General features: G+C 40.0%; 1 protein-coding gene across 2 annotated transcripts in view; it reads left to right on the top strand.

The window, feature by feature from the left end:
- Positions 1–20,317, top strand: part of shisa7b (shisa family member 7) — a 62,715-nt gene that overhangs the window by 14,168 nt on the left and 28,230 nt on the right. The window lies entirely within an intron of this gene.

The following is a 20,317-nucleotide window of genomic DNA, read 5'->3' on the forward strand; positions in this document are numbered from 1 at the left end:
TTCCCAGTTCTTGACCCTTTTTTCTGCTCTCATCAGACAGGCTCTAGTTATAGAATAGAATAGAATAGAATAATATAGAATAGAATAGGAAATCCCTTTATTGTCCCACAATGGGGTGTTAATCAGGCCAGGTTGTGGCCAGTTAAGTCAAACAAAAAAATTGGAGATTAGGGATCCCCGTCTGTTTGAATTTTCTCTGGTCTATTTGTATATTTATTCCCCTAATGAATTAAATGATCATTTGAAAACTGTTTTTTTGTATTTATCTAAAACCATTGTGTGTGACAAAGAAGTAAGAGAAGAAAAAATGTAATTTTGGCTTTATTTAATGCATAAAAGCAATTGTTGCAATTTTCGAAGAATCAAAGTGATTCTGCAGTTGATTAGTTATAGTTTCTCCAGCTTTCTGCATGGATGTTTCTAGTCAGGAAAGGAAAATTTAGGTCAGTAGCTGATGCGTAAGGACAAATAAATCATCCAAAATATGATATAATTAAAAATAGCCACAGCGGCTAATGTCATGTAACCAGAAATCGGGTTCAGTCATAAATAAGGCCGAAAAGCATCTAAGCAGATGGGAAGTGATTTTCATGCCTTGATGCATTACATATAATTTGGTGCTGGCTGCACTCATGTGACCTTTTAGTCACAAGGTATCCTGATGTCAAATCAAACTTTTCTGTTTATTCTCTTTCACTCATTATTTTCTTTTCAAGATAACCAGCCCTTTCTGTTTAAAACATCCTTAAACATTCCCTGAGTATCAAATAGAACGTGGATGTTGACATCAAATGTGGGGTTTACACTATCAAAGAGAGAAAGGATTAATTTTATCCTCTTAAAAGCCAGAAACTCTGAAGCACTAAAAAAAAAAAAAAAAGCTGTGAAACTGTGTGAGTGCCGAGTTAAGCAGGATTCAATAAATACTGAGAGGTGAATCAATGTCAGGCGTAAATATGCAGGGCGTAAATGTTTTAATTAATTACATCATTGCTTCTCAGTTATTAATCCACATGCTCCCTTCATAACTGTGAAACAGATCTTGACAGCGTCATAAATGAAGACAATTGTGAGACATCTCACGCTTCTTTTATTTTTTCTTCTTTGCTGTTAAGTCCCGAAGCTGCCGACCTGTGAAGCCACCATTCCTTTCTAAAAGACCATCAGCTGAAAAATTACTCTAACATCCATGTGATAATTATTCCACTTTCCCGGGGAAAAAAAGAGGTGCCATTTCTTGGAGACGGCTTCGGAGGGTGAGAATGAAACATCCTGTTTTGCTGTCATGTATGTGCAGCAGTGGGATGTTTGCCACACAGTCCAATCTGTTAAAGATGGTGGATAAGCTTGGCAAAGAAACTGGCCTCACACATCTGCTCCTCCCTCACAGCCAACCGGGAGGTGTCGGTCCAATGGGGAGCACTTTCATCTTCTCATCCTGCTTGCTCTCCACAGCGTCAGGCCTGGGTGCTATGACTAACCTCTCAGTAGATAATTGGAGTTAGAGCAGTGGCTCTTGGTGGCCACTCAGCTTTGCTAAAGTGGCAGCATCAACAAGACAAACCAACAAACACTGAAAGCAAACGGAAAAGGCTGCAGTTAGTTTGATGAAAACTGACACCAAAACTAAAGCTTGATAATAGATCTACACCGTAAATATTTTTTAAAATTTTGAACAGAAAGACATACTTGTATTACTTAAATTAAATTTAAGTAATACAAGTATTACTTAAGTAAATTTAAGTTAAGAGTGAAAAAGCGTGTAACCAGCATGATGGGTCCACCCCCATGCTTCATAGTTTGGATGATGTCCTCTTGAATGCATGGGTCTCTAGCTCCCGTCCTGCATGCATGCATCCAGTAAACCTGAATCAATGAGTGGCTTTTTACCTGACCTGAGCCAAGCCTGTATGGAGTAAATTTTGTTCCATTATTGTTGCAAGATAAGAACACATGTTGTAAATAAAATTAGGGAAAAAAAGCACCTGCAAATTTTGTAAATAAAAAAAAAATGCTATCTAAGAATGAAAGTTGGAAATACTGATCAATCAAGAAAAGGTTTTGAGAATAATTTCCTTGTTTTCTCAGATTTTTATTCCTTAAATTTGTAACATATATATATATCGTTTTTTGTTTATATTGAGTTTATCAAATTAAATATTTTTTATATTCAGTTTTACGGATCATATTCCTTTTACGGATCATATTCCTTCTTTTGGCGGGCTTTCCTCTGGAGTTACGAGTGAAGATAAAACATTTTCATTGGTCAAGAGACCGATCTTTTGTTTTGGCTTGAAGTGAGGAGAAGGTGATTTCTTAAACAGAATGCATCTAGTAAAACTTGTTCAGAAACAGAGAAATGTATGAAAATTGAATGCAATGAAATTCTAAAATATGTAAAAAAATTTTTTAGTAATAGTGAAATATGAAAAAAATAATAAAATGTCTGAAAACAAACAAACAGCAAAGTTCCTGTCAAAATCTTTTTAAAGAGTATTTTTTTTTTTTCTGAATTTCATTTTTTTCCAAATTTCCATTTACAAACCTGCTCTTTGGTTGCAACAATAATGAAACAAAATCCACTCCATAAACTTGATAGTGTGCTGATATATAATCAATGTTTTGACTTTGCTGCATTGCATGCTACGCTTTGAGACTCCTTCTTTCAGGCCTTGTATGAAGAGAGAAATGGCCTTCACAGTTCGGGATTATATCGCTGTGGATAATCGTTCTTTTATCAGCAGAAGTTTTTGCTTCTCTTTAGGTGGAAAAAATTTCACATCATTTCTGGTCCCCTCTCTGAACTGTAGGATTGCTGGACATTCGTATTATGTTAATACTTGTGTATAATAGTTGTAAATCATTAGAGGGGCATCCTTGCACATCTGGAAGTTGTAACCACGGATAAAAAACAGACTTATGGAGGTTTAAAGTTGCTGGACTTGTGAAGTCTTACAGGAAATGTTTGACATCTGTTATTTCCAACAAGGTTATGTTACAAAATACTGACATTAACTTTTTTCATTGACATAATAATTATTTTTCCACCATAATTTCCAAGAAAAGTTTTTTTTTTTATTGTATGTGTTTTTGTGTTTTTATTCATATTTAGTGGCTGACTTAATACTTTATGCTCCACTATAGATGCAGACCGCTGGATTCCAACATTTCTTTTTTTTGTCTGATGTTGGTAATTTTCAATATTGGATCTGGAAATCCCAGTTTAAGGGTAAATATTTTAAAAGGAGGACCCATGTTAATATTTATCTTTAAACACTGGAATAAACATCCTCATTTCTGGTTTCAGGATTTATAAAGCCCTGAGCTGCTTATATTATATTTTATTTATATTTTTTACATCTCAGTAAAGTAAAGTCTGCTATAGAAACTATTTATCACATTAACATCAATGTCTATATGATTAATTGGACACATACCACAATTAAAAGCTCAGTAACTGTTCTCAGCCACTATTTTCCTTTAGTCCTCGTTAGGGATGCACGATATAATCGGCCCCCTATCGGTATCGGCCTGTATCGGCCTTAAAACTGAATATCGGACATCGGCCACCCCAGCGATATTTAACCCGATATTTGATCAGCTTCTGAGTAAAAAAAAAAAAATTAATTCTTCTTCTTCTTCTTCCTCAAAAACTTCTTTTTTACAGACTTAAAAACTAAAGACGAGGGAAAAAATATTGATACATTAAAATATCACAATATCTTCATATGCTGATATATTGCCATTTCAAAACACCATATCAATCTCTTTTACTAATGAAATATTGCTATATGTCATCATTATGCTACGAAATCCCCTGAAAATTCACAAAATTTTGCCATATTTTTATATGTTGATATATTGACACGGTATCGATCTATTTTACTAACAAAATCTCACAAGAATTTTCAAAATATCACAAGAGTTTGTAACAGAACGATTAAATTTCACTAGATTTTGAAAGTAAAATAGATCGATACCGCGTTTTTAAAAATCAATTTGATATCAGCATATAAAAATATATGAGTATATTATTTTTCAAAGTGTCAGAAATGGATAACAAAACTGCTATTTTCAATGACTACTTATTTTTGTCCAGCTTTAACATCGGTATCGATATCGGTTATCGGCTACATGAGTTTTGAAATATCGGCATATCGGATATCGGCCAAAATCCCAATATCGTACATCCCTAATTTTTATTGGTTGTTCGGTAAATCGATTAAATTGTTAAATCAAAAAACCAGTGGGTTGGTCATTTTCTGATCAATATATTGGTTAATCTAAGCAAAATGTGTTTAACCAACTACATTGTTTGTTTTTTCCCCAACCAATCCATTTGTAGAGTGTGTTCTCATTGTTCCTGTTTTATAGATGTTTTTTATATCTCAAATTTTTACGAACTTCCAGGTTTGTTCAAAATCTGCTTGATAAATCAAGCTGCCTTGTCTTCCATATGTTTGCCTTCACTCCTACATGCCCAGTGTTAAACTGCAGAGAGGTTCAGCAATCATGCAGCTCTTAAAAAAAGTGGCAATATTAGTCTCATGAACAGATGACCTGAACTGTTGATTGCTGCAAAGTTACATCAGGCCCTCTTACCTGCTTCTGGATGCTCCTCTTGTTCACACCTTGTTAAGCTTTCATTTCTGCTGTTCCTCTGATTTCAGACAATGGAAAGAACCCTTCTCCTTGACCCTTTTTGCTCTAGTCTCTGTTCTTCATTAGGCTGTCTGTTCACTAATAATTTTGACTCATTCGCAGAACAGATGTGTTTTACTGATATTTAATTACTGACAGTGTGAGTCTTTTTTTATTGGTGTGATTTTGACGGCAGCTGGCTTCTGAGGATTTAATTTGGGAATAAAACAGGAAATGGCCTGAATGCACACTAGACTGTACAGCTTTTTATTTGGAAAAACACAGAAAAAACATTATTTGCAGCGACAGACAGGTGAACTGTGCAGGGTGTACCCCACCTTTTGCCTACAGACTGGTGGAGATAGACACCATCCCCATGGAGACCCAGATGGATGGATGGATGGATGGATGGATTACTTGCCTTGCTATACAAATATATGAAGTAATATATGAAATCCTATTAGAATGGGGTGAAGCTTGTTGCTGTTATATAAAATATAAAATGATGCGCGTTATAAAAATCTTTGTTTTTTTATATTTCAATAGGCTTATTATAGTCTGTAGAATTAATGACCTCCCACCAAAAACAATGTTTCCTTCCCATTTTAAGCTCAAATCCTTTATTCCCATAACAGTTTTCCATCAACACATTCTGCTCTTATTCTTGCTTTCAACCACCTCACTACTGATACCAATAGTTAACCTAAATTTTCTCTACTTATGACATAAACAAGATTTAGCTTAATTTCTGAAACCGACTCCAGACTGAACAGTTAAATCAGCAGCTAATGTTAGAATAGAGATCAGTCTTGCTGACCCACACTGACTAAATTATTTATTGTGGATGATGGGAAAATGGGTTGATAGATAGAAGGTTAGAAATGACAACTAAAAGCAATAGGAGTTAGATTGAAATGAATTATTAAATGGTAATTATCACTTTGACCGTGATGTCAACTTTACTTTATCTCCATGGACACCAGATGTTACTCATCATTCTAATAAACCCTCCTGCTGGACAATAAAACTCTTTTTGTTATACTGGAAATAATGTCTTATTAAAAAAAAAACTGTTTTAAATGTGTGTGAAAATATATAACAGCTTAGTGAACAATCACATTATAGAAATAAAAAGAAGCCTGAAAGATGATAAAGTGCCGTTTTAAATTGGGCCCATGAGCTGCTTCTGTTGATCTAACAACTTTATAACCTTAGATTGGATTATAAACTAGGCAAGGCAAGTTTATTTCAACAGCACATTTCATTAACAAGATCATGTAAAGTGCTCTACGTAAACCACAAAGCATAATAGGAAAACACAGAGAAAAGTTTATTGCAATGTTATAAAGCAATTAAATAGTAATAAATATGAAGAATTAAAGGCAATAAAGGGATTATGAAAGGTATATAGTTAAAACAATTAACAATAAAATAAAAATGCAGGTAAAGACAATCGGACTACAAACTTTAATAATGTTTAGATGGCACAGTAAAAAGGCTATTTTAAACAAATGGGTTTGTGACTTTGTTTTTAAGCAATTTAAGGTTTCAGCACTATTACACTTTTCTAGGAGTTTATTCCAGATTAGTGTAGCATAAGAAGTAAGAGCTGTTTTTAATCTAAGGTTATGCAGTGTGTAGCAAACCACCTGTTTGGTTATTAAAAATATTAAAATATTCCTTTACCATATAGTGGAGCTATTTTTTAATGCATTTATTTTCATGATTTAAGTGTATAAAATACAGTTCATGATTTGTTTTTACCATAAGAAATGTTCTGATATGCAAATTGCTAGGTTTTGAGTTTTTGGTTATAATGAGCTTTATTTTGAAAAACCGCTAACTACTTCCTGTCAGTATTACACTGTGGAAAAACGGAGGGAAAAACGGAACAAGCTACTGGTAAATGTAAGACGTTTAAGGAAAACAAAAGGGAGATAAGTAACAGTATGAATAATAGACATCTGCAAGATAAAGAGTAACCCCCCGAGGAGGCACAAGGTTAGTAGTAATGTGCAGAAATTACGGCTGTACTCACCTCAGAGATTTGTTTAGAAAGCTAATGCTATGCTAAATGTTTCTTACATGTTTGATAAAGCTGTGCTGTGTCGCATACAGAGATGAAGAACATCATTGTAATTAAATGCATTTTCTGTCTGTCAGTTCTCACGTTGGTTTCAACAAGTTACTTTAATGGAGCCTGGAAATAAATACTGAAAACCATCAGTCGAGTCTACAATCTTTCGGAGGGTATGCTACAGTGAGAACTTCACCCAGCAAGCAACCAGTTTAAACTTCACCACATGCATCACTGCTCCGTCTGTGAACTCCACGGTCAAACAGCACAGCACAGAGCTACGCCACAGCATCATATGGTCATCGATGGCTCAAGGTACGGCACAGACCACAGATGCAGTAAAAATGGATAGCTTAAAGGAACAGATAAATGAGCTACAAGGAGAAATAGAACAAAATAGAGAACTGCTAAATCAAAGGAAAGAAGAAGGCTTGTCAGAGCACACAGAATTAAAGGAGCTAACTAACACCAGAAGTGAAGTCGTTGAGCTTCAAAACAAAATAGCTGAAACTGAGGAAATAAAAGTACCACGTCACTCAGAACGCAAAAGTGTACCCACAGAGAAGTTTCTTGCCTATCAAAGAGAGGAACAAAGTAAAAGGGAAAGGAGACTTCTTCATCTCTATGAACAGTGGAAAATCCAAATTAGAGCAATCAAAGAAAATCTGAAACAAAACACATCAGATATGGAACTGGCTAAAATGGCAGACACTGTTGAAAATGGAAAGGATGACATCATGAAAATGTATTACGAAATAAGACGAGGCGCCACCCCAACTGCTGACTTAAGACGAAAAATAGATGCTTGTGAAGCAGTCACTAAAGACATTATGAAAATAATTAATGAACGCTTATCTGGAATAGATGATGTCTTTGATGCAGAGCGTGAAAAGCACAAACTTAGGGAACTCCATGCTCATAACTACGCTCATTCCATATACGGGACTGCTTCTCAGTCCGCTAATAGTTATCTTTCTGAAACATCGATCCTGGCTGCCAAAAGGGCCGAAGCAGTTGCAGAGCTCGCTGCAAAAGAAGCTCAATGCAAATTATTGGAGGAAGAAAGAAAACAGAAGGAAAAAATAAGGATGATGGAATCAGAATTAGAGCGTTTGCAAGCAGAGAGAGACAGAGAAGTAGCACGTGTCAGACTGGAAAGCTATGACAGAGAGATAAGACAGGAAACTGACAGCCACCCCCTACAGCGACTTCATAGTACGCATACACAGCGAAGAGAAGGCACAAACTACAGGCAGAACCCTACCATCCTTTCCATGCATCCCCAAAATCCTTCCATAGTCCCACCAAATTCCCACGCTGACATTTCTTCTTTAGCCCAAGCGATACAAGACAGCATAACAATTAACAGACTCCCCATGCCAATGCCTACAGTATTTGGAGGAGACCCCATCCACTACATTGAATGGAGAGCTTCATTTATGTCACTAATAGACAGGAAGAGCATCTCAGCAGCTGACAAACTTTATTATTTGAAAAAATATATCAGCGGCCCTGCTCACAAATGTATTGAAGGCACCTTTTATCGAGATGATGACGAAGCATACAGAGATGCATGGAGTAAGCTCCACCAACGCTATGGGCAGCCATTTGCCATTCAAAGAGCCTTCAGGGACAAGCTGTCAAAATGGCCAAAAGTACAAACCAAAGACGCTGAAGGATTGAGAGCCTTTTCTGATTTCCTCAATGCCTGTCTCCAAGCCATGCCTCATGTGAAGGGCTTAGAAATTTTGAATGACTGTGAAGAAAATCAAAAGTTGATTCAGAAAGTCCCAGATTGGTTAGCAGCACGCTGGAATCGTCAAGTCTCAATAGCTCTTATGGAAGGAAAAGACTTCCCTAACTTTGAAGAGTTCTCCAGATTTGTGTCAGTAGAAGCGGAGATAGCATGTAATCCAATCACCTCCCTGCATGCTGTACACTCATCTAGCTCCTCCTACAGCAAAAGAAGCACAAATGAAACAAGAGGAAGCAAAGTAAGTGTCTTCAGCACTCAAGCAAATACAAACATTGAAAACACAAGGTCAAACTATGGGAAAGAAAAACCTCCCTGCATGTGGTGTAAAGATGACCAGCATCAACTGTTCAGGTGTTCAAAATTCAAAGAAAAATCCATAGAAGAACGACGAACATTCATAAGGGACAGTAAGCTGTGCTACGGATGTGTCAAACCAGGTCACAGCGTCAAAGAATGTCGTCACCGTCACAGTTGTGAGCTGTGTAAAGGAAGGCATCCTACCTGTCTACATGACGAGAACTACAAAGGGCATGAGGAGAAAGACAGACCTGTAAGCATGGAACCAAGGAAATGCATAACAAATGCAAGCACAGCATTAAACTGTTCAAAAGAAATTGTGACAGCTAGCCCGCTTTGTGTTACCAAAGAGGGTCAGTCTTACAGCACCTCCATGATTGTCCCTGTGTGGGTCTCATCTGTCACTCAACCATCCAGAGAACAGCTCGTCTATGCTCTGTTGGACACCCAGAGTGACAGCACCTTCATAGAGAGAGAAGTAAGCGATAAATTAAGACCAAATGCTGTACCTGTACAACTGAAACTTACTACTATGTTGGGAGAGAGCATGACAATGAAAAGTGAAAGAGTAGAAGGACTTCGTGTTAGAGGCTATAATTCAGGCAGTTACATTGATCTACCTCCTACTTACACAAAAGACTGCATCCCCATGAACCGTGATAACATACCTACCTATCAAACAGCAAAACAATGGCCTCACCTTGCAGCGATCACAGATCATATACCACCTCTCCTGAACTGTGACGTGGGACTCCTCATTGGGTACAACTGTCCGAGAGCCATAAAACCCAGACAACTGATTGAGGGAGCAGACAATGACCCCTACGCCGTCCTCACAGACTTGGGATGGAGCATTGTGGGCTGCTCTGCACCTGGCCAAAATGAAAGACAACTCAGCATGTGTCACAGAATCACGGTAAAGGAACTTCCGCCAGTAACGCCCATGGATGTAATAAGCGCCTTGGAGTCCGACTTTAAAGACACAAAGGCTGACGACAAAACCGTCTCACAAGAGGACCTTATGTTCTTGAGCATGCTCAAGGATGGTATAAAGAAAAATAACCAAGGACACTACGAGATGCCTCTGCCATTCCGAAAAAGGCCCACCCTGCCTGACAACAAAAGGCTTGCTGAAATCAGGCTCAGTCATCTTCAAAGGAAGCTCAGCAAGGATGAAAACTACAAAAGGGACTACACTACATACATGAAGGAAATCATAGAGAGAGGAGATGTGGAAGAGGCGCCTACAGATGGAATTAAAGGTGAGCGATGGTACATTCCACATCATGGCATTTATCACCCTCTAAAACCTGGCAAACTACGCATCGTATTTGACTGCTCGGCAAAATACTGTGGCACAAGCTTAAATGAGCACCTGCTCCCAGGGCCAGACATGATAAACAATCTAACAGGTATTCTCATAAGGTTCAGAAGGCATCCCATTGCTGTTTTATGTGACATAGAGAAAATGTTCCACCAGTTTCATGTCCAAGAGGAAGACCGCAACTATCTCCGGTTCCTCTGGTGGAAGGACGGAGACACAACCACACAACCTCAAGAATACCGCATGAAAGTACACCTTTTTGGTGCTGTGTCATCACCGGGGTGTGCAAACTACGGACTCAAATATTTGGCCAAAGAACACAGTTTCTCACACCCTGTAGGAGCACAATTTATTGCAATGGACTTTTATGTAGACGATGGGGTTACGAGTGCAGACAGTGTAGAAGGAGCCATTCAGTTGGCACAGGAAGCAAGGGAGATATGCAGCAAAGGTGGCCTCCGTCTCCACAAATTTGTGTCAAATAACCATGCTGTGTTACAGAGCCTTCCCCCATCAGAGTGTGCAACAGAGACAAAAACAAAGGACTTACCATTCAAAGACACACTGGAACGAGCTTTAGGAATTCAATGGAGTGTTAAAGAGGACAGCTTTAAATTCAACAGCACTGTAAAAGACCAACCTGCCACACGTAGAGGCATACTATCTACAGTCGCTTCCATATATGACCCTCTCGGCTTTCTAGCGCCATACGTCCTCAATGGAAAGAGAATCCTCCAAGAGATGTGCAATCAGGGCATTGGATGGGATGAACCCCTGCCAGAGAGGCTAAAACCACGGTGGGAGAGTTGGCAACGTGATATCGGCAACCTACAGAAAATAACCGTCACACGCTGTTACTTACCTGCTGATTTTGGAGAAGTTGTGGAGACTGAATTACACCACTTCTCAGATGCGAGCACGTGTGGATATGGGCAATGCTCTTATCTCAGAGTCAAGAACAAGAAGGGAGCGATTCACTGCTCACTGGTGATAGGAAAGGCCCGTGTTTCTCCAACAAAACTGACAACGATACCACGACTCGAATTAACTGCAGCAGTGGTTTCAGTCTCCATCAGTAACATGCTCAGAGAAGAATTGAGAGTTGTTAATGGTAAAGAATATTTTTGGACTGATTCAAAGGTGGTGTTAGGCTACATAAACAATGATGCAAGGAGATTTCACACCTTTGTAGCCAATCGGGTCCAGAAAATACGCAACTGTACAAACCCACAGCAATGGCACTTTGTACCTACGAATGAGAATCCAGCAGATGGAGCGTCTCGAGGTAAAACTGTAAATGAACTACTTACCTCTGACTGGTTCACCGGCCCCTCATTTCTCTGGAAAAGGGAGTTACCCATGGAAAATTATGCAGTGCCAGACCTGTCCATAGGGGATCCGGAAGTCAAAAAGGCACAAGTCCTGCAAACGAAAACCACAGAAATAATCAGTCTTGTCGACCGCCTGTCCAAGTTTTCGTCATGGTCCCGTGCTATCAGAGCTGTAGCCCGTCTGCTTCGACGAGCTAAAAGGATCAAATCCCACGCTCTTTCAACAGTGAGCGAAAGAGAAAGTGCCGAGCGTGTCATCATTCGGGATCTGCAAAGACAAGCATATGGCGAGGAAATCAAATTATTAAGCAAAGGTAGTCTACTGCAGCGTTGCAACAAACTACAACACCTTGATGCTTTCCTCGACACAGACGGTCTCCTCAAGGTGGGAGGACGACTCCGCCACTCATCACTCTCGGAATGCTTTAAACATCCAACTGTCATTCCAAAAGAGCACCATGTGACAAAGTTAATAATAGCTCACAGCCATGAAAAGACAAAACATCAAGGAAAAGGATTCACGATAAATGAAATCAGAGCCAGTGGATATTGGATTCCAGGAATGAGCAGGGCACTAACATCATTCATTCATCAGTGTGTCATATGTCGTAAACTCAGGGGAGCTGTAGAGGGTCAAAGAATGAGTGACTTACCTGTAGAGCGCGTTGAGCCCTCTCCTCCGTTCACCTACTGTGGCATGGATTGTTTTGGCCCTTTCACAACTACACACGGAAGAAAACAATATAAACGATACGGCCTGCTCTTTACCTGCTATTGCTCACGAGCCATTCACATCGAGATGCTAGAGGACATGTCCACCGACTCCTTCATCAACTCCCTGCGATGTTTCATTGCAGTCCGTGGTGCAGTCCGTCAAATTCAGTGTGACCAGGGCACCAATTTTGTTGGTGCCAAAAATGAATTCAAAACAGCTCTACAAGAACTTGACACCCAGAGACTGAGTACATTCCTGTCACAAAAACAGTGTGATTTCATCATGAACGCACCTCACTCCAGTCACGCAGGGGGCGTGTGGGAACGCCAGATAAAGACTGTAAAAAGTGTTCTGAGCTCTACTCTGTCTCTTTCTCAAGCCAGAATCAACGATGCTTCACTCAGAACTGTACTGTATGAAGCTATGGCCATAGTCAACAGTCGGCCTCTTACTGTTGAAAACTTGAACAGCCCTGACAGCCTTGAACCACTCACCCCCAATCATCTCCTGAACATGAAGTCCAGTACAGCTCTCCCTCCACCAGGCACATTCTCCAGAGAGGATCTGTATGGCGCAAAGAGATGGCGTCGTGTACAGTTTTTATTGGAACAATTTTGGAGCAGATGGAAACGAGAATATCTACACAATATTACCACAAGGCAGCGTTGGCACACACCAAAGAGAAATCTAAGGGTGGGTGATGTAGTGATGGACAAAGATGAACTGTTACCTAGAGGTGAGTGGAGACTCGCAAGAGTCGTTGAGACTGTCAGCAGCAAAGATGGACTTGTAAGGAGAGTGAAAATCTCAGTCGGAGATAAGAATCTGAGCAAGCAGGGTGTCCGTCTTGGCAAACCTTCAATATTAGAACGCCCAGTGCAGAAGTTGGTTCTGCTATTTGAAGCTTCTTAAGCTGTGACTACACAAGGACAATGACATTATTGAGAAAATTATTCTTGTTCACACTCAGAGCATTTAGTGTGGGACTCAAATAATTTTGGTGGGAGTGTAGCAAACCACCTGTTTGGTTATTAAAAATATTAAAATATTCCTTTACCATATAGTGGAGCTATTTTTTAATGCATTTATTTTCATGATTTAAGTGTATAAAATACAGTTCATGATTTGTTTTTACCATAAGAAATGTTCTGATATGCAAATTGCTAGGTTTTGAGTTTTTGGTTATAATGAGCTTTATTTTGAAAAACCGCTAACTACTTCCTGTCAGTATTACACTGTGGAAAAACGGAGGGAAAAACGGAACAAGCTACTGGTAAATGTAAGACGTTTAAGGAAAACAAAAGGGAGATAAGTAACAGTATGAATAATAGACATCTGCAAGATAAAGAGTAACCCCCCGTGGAGGCACAAGGTTAGTAGTAATGTGCAGAAATTACGGCTGTACTCACCTCAGAGATTTGTTTAGAAAGCTAATGCTATGCTAAATGTTTCTTACATGTTTGATAAAGCTGTGCTGTGTCGCATACAGAGATGAAGAACATCATTGTAATTAAATGCATTTTCTGTCTGTCAGTTCTCACGTTGGTTTCAACAAGTTACTTTAATGGAGCCTGGAAATAAATACTGAAAACCATCAGTCGAGTCTACAATCTTTCGGAGGGTATGCTACACAGTGGGAAAGCTTGCTTCAGAAACGTGAGCAGCTAAATTAGTAACTAAGATTCAATTAGGATTCCTAAAGTGTTTTTTTTTTTCTTTCTTTTTCTCAACAGCATCACTATTCAGTAGCACTTGTTGTTGATTTAATACTGCTAACCTTCCTCAGTATGTCCTACGTGCTTCTATGGAAACCAAGCTCAGGGTTTGATCGGAAGAAGAAGCTGCAGTTCAGCAGAGAGGAGCTGGTTTGATGGTTTTCATGGCTGCATGAATGTGGTTCATCCCACAGATTTTGTCCTGCTGGAGCTCAGCAGCAGTCCCCCACCACCTGTTTAGGAAAGATGGATGAATACTGTTTTGTTACTGGACAAGTCAGATGGTTGGAAATCCACTGTATCACCCATTTTATATTATTGTTTACCTTTTCAATCCCTGTTGTTGTATATTTCAGACATTTATTATTTTAGTACCAAGTATTTACATCACTACAAGTCCAAACCATTGTTTGCCAGCACCTTTGAAGGCTGTTTTCAAGTAGGTCAGGAGGCAGTTTCTCTGTGGCATAACAGTGCAAAGGCAGTTCAGGCTTGCAGCAAGCAGATCGTTTAGCCGTCTATGAAAAACCGTTTTGCAGCACTGCGTGCAATCACTGACAGTTAATGGAGGCCTGGACCTCTTATAATACTTTGCTTTATATGTCGTCATCTGAAAACAAGGGAACATTAATGGATTTTAATTCCAAACCCACTTTGCCTCACTACTGCACCAGTGGACACCACAAGGACAGTGCATTGACCTTTATGGACAGAGTTCATCATGCTGAAGGCACTGGCAGCTTCGCCCTGCTCTATATTAGAATACAGAGCCATACTGTTGCAAGTGCTACTGCTGCTGCATGCCCTTATGCACTGGCTCTCATCCCAGCATGCTTCATAGGGGAGGTGTGGAGAGGAGGGGGTGAATAGAGATGAGAGGAAGCAGAGAAGCATTGAGATTGTGGGTGAAAAGGAAAGATCAGAGAAATGTAATGAGAGGAGGTGGATGAAAGAAAGCGGCATTAGAGGAGGAAGTGAGTGAATGAGGAAGAGTAAACTGAGAGTAGATTCTCTGAAAGTGGCTGGTTTAGACAGCAGACTGACAGCTTTGATGTGGATGGCAGGCACTCCTGCTGACTGATGCTGTTTGGTATTTCTGTAAAAGAAATACGTGGCACATTTATAAAGACCATGAACATAAAATGAGTAATTTCCATATTTATGTTTTTCTTTTGTTTATTTTACATCCTCTGTGCTGCAGAGCTTTTCCTAAAGAAACACCTCAGCCCATGCAGACCCATGGATGGATGGATGGTGGATAGATGGATTAAGATGGATGATGGATGGATGGGTGGATTTAAAATCGATTAAGATGGATGGATGGATGGATGGATGGAGGAAATGTGTTTTTTCATGTTGGTCAGGTATTTTTTTAAACCTCCGTGCCACTGAACACGCCATCTGCTCCGCTCTTCACCTTAGCCTAGCACACTTGGAGGAAAAGAAACACCCATGTGAGGATGCTGTTCCTGGACTTCAGTTTAGCTGTCAACACCATCATCCCACAGCATTTGATAGGAAAACTGGAACAGCTGGCCTTCAATACAACCCTTTGCATTTGGCTGCTAAACCTCCTCACAAAGAGACCGCAGTCAGTCCGGGTCGGACATAACACCTCTGATGTCATCAGTCTAAGCACAGGCTCCCCTCAGGGCTGCGTCCTGAGCCCCTGCTGTTCACTCTGATGACACATGACTGCACCCCCAAGTTCACCACCAATCACATTGCACAGTTTGCAGACGACACCACGGTTGTGGACCTCATCAAAGACGACAACGACCAGGACTACAGAGAGGAGGTGGAGCAGCTGGTGGACTGGTGCAGAGATCACAGCCTGATCCTGAACGTGGAGAAGATGAAGGAGATCATCTTGGCAAGTTTCAGGAAGAAACGGCCTAACCACGCTCCACTGCTAATCAACAGCTCAGCTATAGAGGTGGTCAACAGCACCAAATTCCTGGGGGTGCACATCGCAGACACCCTCACCTGGACTGTAAACACCACCTCACTGGTCAAAAGGGCACAAAAGTGCATGTACTTCCTGCAGAGAATGAGGAGAGTTCACCTGCTCCCGCTCATCCTCACAACCTTCTACAGAAACACCATAGAGAGTGTTCTGACCAGCCGTCTCACTGTTTGGTGTGGAGGCTGCAGCGCCTCAGACTGAAAGGAATTGAGAACAGTGTTGAGAACAGTAGAGGGGATCATCTGGGCTCCTCTTCCCTCTATCAAACCCTGCATGTCTCAAGGCTGTAACATCATCAGTGGCCCCTCTGGAAAGAGACTTCACAGCATTTGATGCAGGTTCTGAACAGCTTTTTCCCCCACTGCCATAAGACTGTTGAACTGTTGAAACTCTAGTCAAGTCACAAATCCAGACTCTTCATCACACTTTTAAACACAACATTTGCAATACATGGTGATTTTTCAAATCCCTTTACATTTTCTCTGCAAATTACAAAATATTTGAAAAATATGAGTGTTTTTCAGAAAATTTTAATCTTTCAGGTGCCTTAATATCTTTGTTCTCTTGACTGAAGCTGCGGTGGAAGAAATTATTCATCTGGGAAAAGACAAAGCTAAGGCAACAAGCACTTATCTTATATATAATATAGTAATAATAAAACAATAATAGAGTCTTTATACACACTCATGCTGCTGATAGCAGGGTGAAGTAGACCAGTTTCCCAGTACATGATGCTGGCGGGGAGTCAGCAGGGCAAATTCATGCTTGTGTGTCGCATATCACAGCAAGCCGGAAGAAAGAAGAGGCAGGAAGACAGAGGGATAATAGCAGGGCTTTACATGCAGGCACACAGGCATGTTCACCAGGTCATGGCAATACAGATCAGCGTTTAGATTCTATCATAAAATGAATGTAATGCTTTAAAAACCACTGCTATCTTCTCACTCCTCCCCCAAAATTATTCTGGTTTCCTTTCACTGGAAAAATTATCTAGAAATAAGTAAAAATTTCTTAAATTATGTGTATTTACCCTTAATTTGAGTAGGTAAATGAGATAATTTGCCTATGTAATTAGTATTTTTATCCTTAAAATAAGATATATAGATGATATGCAATTGAAATAAGACAATGCGATTGTGTTTCCTTATTTTAAAGGTACACTATGCAACCGGTGTTGATTTTCCAGCGAGGCTCCCCCCAAAGGGCGAAAGTAAAAGTGCACTGTCGTAAATATGCACAGCTGTTCTCCTGGTTTCTCCGTCAAGCCAGGCGCAGTTGTTTTGAGCTTAGCAGACAGGCAAACGCAACAAATGACTAATGCTGCGTTCACACCGCAGCTGGCGCGACAGAAGCAGCGAGTTTACATGCAAAGTCAATGGTTGACGCGCGTCAAGGGACCAGCAAAAGGTCCCGCGGCGCGTTTTGAGCAGCAGGCGCAGCGCGTCTGAGCAGCTGATGCCACGTTCAGACCGGACGGCCAGCTGCCCCCGGTGTGAACTCAGCATGAAGCAGCGCGTCGGGCGCGTTTAATCATCTGACACAGGGAGAGAGACACAGCGCTGATGATCAGAGGCTATGATCACTTCTCTTAAACAGTTTATTGACGCCTAAATTGACTTAAAATGCAGAAATCTGCCGGCAGAATATGCAGTTTGGATTATTTAGATGAAAAACACCTACCAGCTGCCGAGGCTGCTGATGAAGGAATTCCTACTGTCGCGCACCGCTGGTATGTGGGGGTCTGAGCGGCTCCGACAGAAAAAATATTGAAGGCAGGATAATAATCTGAATGAACTGACGGCACTGATTACGTTTTCAGGTGTATTTTCTCACTTAAACACATATTAAAACTACTTTATTCCCACTGATCACAGCAAATATAGCTGCAAGGCAGAGAAAGGATAGTGAAGCTCCGCCCAACGCGCGTCAGACACACTTTTGCACCGCGCAGCCAGAGCAGCAAAGCTGCTTCAGCTGCGCGTCAGAACTAACTGGTATAAGCAGCAAAAATGAAGCAGCAGACGCGATTTTGCTGCTTTTGCTGCGTGAACGTAGCATAACTGCACAAAGATCGCCACTGTGCTAGCAACGAGAATGCTTTTAACTGGGGGTGTGTAGCAGTTCTCGCCGTAAAGCAAGACCGACTCTCGTGAGACTTCTGAGCCTGTGGGTGCGGGTCGGTGCTCCTGCAATTGCAAGTGCGGTATTTCCCCCACAGACCACCAGGGCGGCCGAGAATACCTTTGTTCAACCTGAAATGACTCATTTAATCATCCAAAACGATATGGAACACATTAATTAACTGAAAAATGTTGCATAGTGTGCCTTTAAGTGTAAATTGTCTTGTTCCATTGGCAAAATGTCTCTTTTACCTCCTGAATCCAAGAACAAATGCACTTATTTTTTAGAAAAAAGGACTTATCTAGATTTCGTTTGCCATTAAAGATCTACAAATGTTACCAAACTGCACAGATTATTTGATAAAGAATATACCAACATTTATAATAAATGAAAAACCTTCTGCAGAGCTTAATAGTTTTAACTTCAAAGTTGATCTGTTTAAGCCATACTGTTGTACACGCGCACATCTTCCCAGTTTTTATTGAATCATTACACTTGCCGCCTAGAAAGCCAGTGGAGGTTCAGCTATTTGTCAGCGGGGGCTTCTTAATTACGACATCTGAGGAAGCGGGTCGGAAAAGCCCCCGGAGGGTCGAGACACACTGATGTGAAGCCAAGCTGTCAGGGCAGCAGAGCGCCCAGAACTTTCCAGCAGAGCGGAGGACCGGCCTATTTAGGTTATTGTGATTCAGCATATAGTTCCCGTCAGCTCTGACCCTAACCTCAGAACATCCTGTTCTAACAGATTCCTCTTCACTTCTATCATTTATTTCATGATAGAAGTGAAGAGCTTCCTTCCTTGCTGCCTTGTTGTGTGTTTTTTTTTTTTTTTTGGAGGTGTTGCTCTGACTGCTCTCAGCTGGTGGAAGGTTGCTTGAGGAGATGAATATTGTCCTCATGGTGATCTCATTTTGAATCTTGGGTGGAAGGAAAAAATCTTTGATTTTGATTGATTGACTTTATTGATCTCAGAGTGGAGAAGTTACATCAGGCCTATAGTAAAAAAAAAAAAAAGAAGTTGATCCAAAACGTTTGTTTTAAACCCAAAGCTTAAAGACCCTGACCCTTATCCTGCAATATCTCTTTATTACTTTACATACTCAGATGGTTTTCTTCTTAAATATTTCCTCTCTGTCATGGATGGCTAATGACATATTCTTTAGTACAATTTTAGTGACATTAATTGTGTTTTAGGAATAATTAGGTCTTTTGAGCGCATTCATGCTCCTGGTACTGAAGGCCTCTCTCTGCAAACAGAACACATCCACACATCTGTGATCCATTTCTCCCTCCATCAGATGAGTCTCTTACATCCCCTGTTACCTCTATCCTAGTCAGATCCAGTCTCATCTGTCCGCTCATTTTTTATTTTTTCAGGTGTCAGTGGGTTCAGAGAAAGGAGTTCATGCGCTCCATCAAGGCGGTAGCGTTGCTATGCAATAAAACGCCACAGTTGATGCGATCAAAATTATTTTTGTTTTGTTTAGATATTTTGAGCTTGGGAAACATATTTTCTACATTTAATGCACAGAAAATGTGTTTAAGCTGTTTAGCTACATGAGGGATGAACTTCATTCTTAGTTGTTGAGCTCCAGCTGTGTGTAGGCATAATTTTCTCTTCAGCATTGCTTCCTGTTTACCGGGGGTCAGTGCATCTGTAACAATTAAAGCACATTGTTGCAGATTAATCAGTGTTGTCTGGTTTAGTGCCAGTGTATTTTATCAGGTGAATCTGTAAAACAAAATATGCCATGACTTTTATTGCCCTTCCAAAAGATGGGTTTCCTCTAAAGAAATAGGATGGACAGAGGAGCAAGCAGAAGCAAAGCTGACTGGCTTGACAGAGATCTGGAGACGAGCAACAAGCTGTGTTTCAAAGAATCTGCAATCATAAATAATACTTATAATAAATAAATAATAATAATAACATTTATATATCTTAATTTTTTTTTGTCTCATGCTAATCCAGTTCTGTAGGCAGATAGAAAATGTATGATTTTTCCAAACAAAACTTTTCCCTGATTTGAATCTTTCTGGTGTTTTGTTGGTTTAAGAACATTTCAAAACCAGATATTGGGGATCTGTTATCAGCTGCTTAACAGACCTTTTGTCGACCATCATGCTCTTAAGTTTCTTTAAATCTTATGTTTTAGAGATAACATTTGTTTGCTAATGGTATAATTTTCAACATGAACATGAACACGAAAATCTAAATATTAATACTTTATTACTTCATTATTACTGTTTTTAACCCCTTCAACTGCCTTGTTTTTCAATCGATAATGCTGAATCAGTGTCTGGTTCACATTTCTTAAATTTGTTATTTTAGCATTAATGATAAATAAATAAAAAATCAAATATCTTATTAAATGTG

This window comes from Cyprinodon tularosa, unplaced genomic scaffold (assembly GCF_016077235.1).
Source record: "Cyprinodon tularosa strain WSP-4 unplaced genomic scaffold, ASM1607723v1 ctg5, whole genome shotgun sequence".
NCBI lineage: Eukaryota > Metazoa > Chordata > Actinopteri > Cyprinodontiformes > Cyprinodontidae > Cyprinodon > Cyprinodon tularosa.